Source organism: Sander vitreus, chromosome 2 (assembly GCF_031162955.1).
Source record: "Sander vitreus isolate 19-12246 chromosome 2, sanVit1, whole genome shotgun sequence".
In the NCBI taxonomy this organism is placed as follows: domain Eukaryota; kingdom Metazoa; phylum Chordata; class Actinopteri; order Perciformes; family Percidae; genus Sander; species Sander vitreus.
In genome coordinates, this window is record NC_135856.1 from 663059 (window position 1) to 665558 (window position 2500).

At 46.2% G+C, this 2500-nt stretch overlaps 1 protein-coding gene across 1 annotated transcript in view; it reads right to left on the reverse strand.

Annotated features, from left to right (window-relative positions):
• The window catches only part of stab2 (stabilin 2), an 89163-nt gene that overhangs the window by 81899 nt on the left and 4764 nt on the right, over nt 1-2500 (reverse strand). The gene's annotated exons all lie outside the window — the stretch shown is intronic.

Here is a 2500-nt window from a genome sequence, read left to right on the forward strand (position 1 = left end):
CCTATTTGCTGTTGTGTTTTTCTATTTGCTGTCGTGTTTTGCACTTCAGGGCCACCGTACTTTCAGGATGTTGGACTGTCCCACAACTTGACCGTGATTAATCCTGCAGGGAAGGCTCTACTCGTATTTATTTTAGGGCTGCACGTTATGAGGAAAATATATACGGTATGGGATGGATATTAACGTATCCTCAGTTCTGCTGCTTTCAGTATTCTGCTAAAACAATTCATAACAAATGAAAGGAAATCATTTATAATAATCATAATGTATACGTTATTAATCCCACACTGGGGACATTACAATGTTTTCACTCTGTTGTTATTACACACAGGCCTGAATTACCAGCCCAGTTCGTGTAAATGTCACGTTATTTTTATGTTTTTCTCGTTTTCTACGTGCACGAAAATGTGAAGTAACGTGTGGACCAACGGCCGATTATCAGCTCGTTGTGTAGTAGGCGTGACATGATTTTCATCAGATTTTGTGAGGCGGCGAGCCAAGTCGGACGCTCCTCATTTGCATACAGGAAAGCAAGCTGGAGAATTGTCTTCACGTGTGTTGCGTTTGTCCCGCTCATCCCGCTTGTCATTTCCGGAAAGTGTCCATTTTGGGACACTACTAACCATCCAAAGCAGGCACTACGGCAGGAAGTGGTCAGTGCACGTCAGCGGTGTGCTGATGGAAGTATGAGGAATGACACACAGCCATACTTATCATTCCAATATACATCTTTGCATATTAGTGCCATTCCCAGCTCTGTTTGTTCCATAAAGTTAAAAAAAACCTCTCTGTTTCCGTTTCTTTTCCAACGGGACGTGAACCCCGGTCTCTATGGGTTACTGATTGGGACTCTCTGAAACACAAACACCTCGCTGAGAACACAACAGGAAACTGTCAGCACACGCTGTCCCTCCACTTCCTTCCTCTGTGTCGTCCCTCTCTGTGTTTCTACGACTCATCACTTCTTTAACTGATCTGTTTCCTTTTTGTTCTCTCTGTGGACACGGACTGATAATCCTGATAATAATAATCCTGATGATCCTGTGTGTGTGTGTGTGTGTGTGTGTGTGTGTGTGTGTGTGTGTGTGTGTGTGTGTGTGTGAGGGTAAGGGTTAAGGTTAGGCATTTAGTTGTGATGGTTAAGGTTAGGGTTAGGGGCTAGGGAATGCATTATGTCAATGACGGGTCCCCACAAAGATAGTGAAACAAACCCGTGTGTATATGTGTGTGTGTGTGTGTGTGTGTGTGTGTGTGTGTGTGTGTGTGTGTGTGTGTGTGAGCGTCAACACAACTCTGTCCCGCTGACTAAGACTTTGCAGAGAGACAGGAAGTGCTATTCCCTCAGGATGATCTGCTTCCTGTTGGACTGCGGGAGAAATCCTACAGTTTCACAGTTTCTAAGAACAAAGAAGCTTTCCTGTGTGTGTGTGTGTGTGTGTGTGTGTGTGTGTGTGTGTGTGTGTGTGTGTGTGTGTGTGTGTGTGTGTGTGTGTGTGTGTGTGTGTCTTTGTATTGATCTTCAGTGAGAGTGACAGGATCAGTTCTCCTGGTTCAGGACCTCTCTGGAACTGATCTAATTCTGCAGGATGACCATTTAAAAGTCTTCCCTTGGACTGTGGATGATTGAGGTGCTAGTATTTGGGGGGGTGGGGGAGGGGGGGGGGGTAGAAGTCCTCCCTTGAGAGACGTTTTTCAATAAAAAAATGTGCAAAGTCGATCTGCACTCCTAACGTCCTGCGATATTCTGTGATATTTTGCAGTTTATAACCTTTTTACCAACATCTGTTCGACCTAAAGACATAAACATCAAGGGCCCCATCCTGCACCCGGTGCAGCGAGGTGCAGAGCCCGACGCAAGTGTCTTTGCTAGTTCAAGACCGTCCAGCGCCCACTCAGGAAATCCCAAATCCATTTAATTAATGTTGGGTTTAGCTGGAAATTGTCTCTAAGTCTGTTTGCTAAAATGTGTGGGTGGATTGTACTGAATGCTGATGAAAAGTCTGCAAATAAAACGTGAGCGTGTGTTTTACAGCCCTCCAGGTGGGTATACAGATCATTTAAAAGGACTGCAATGGCATCGTCCGTCCCCCTCCCAAGTCTATAGGCATATTGTAAAGGGTGAAGGGCGTGTCTACAGGAGTTAATGATGTGTGTTGTAATGATCAAGTGATTTAACTAAAAGAGAGGTGAGAGCGAGGGGGCTGTAATCCTTGGATGAGGATGGATGGGAGACTTTGGGAAGGGGGGTCACGACTGCTGTTTTCCAAAGCAGTGGAACCACCTGAGTGTCCATTGAGGGAACAGAAAATTCCACTTAGTTGGACCGCACAGTGCTTCAGCACTCTGCCACCAGTGTTATCCAAATGCACCTGCGCCCATCTGTGGCCCATGGGCGTGCTGGTCTTACAGGGAGGTGTGTTCAGGTGCATTCTGGGCGTGCTGGTCTTACAGGGAGGTGTGTTCAGGTGCATTCTGGGCGTGCTGGTCTTACAGGGAGGTG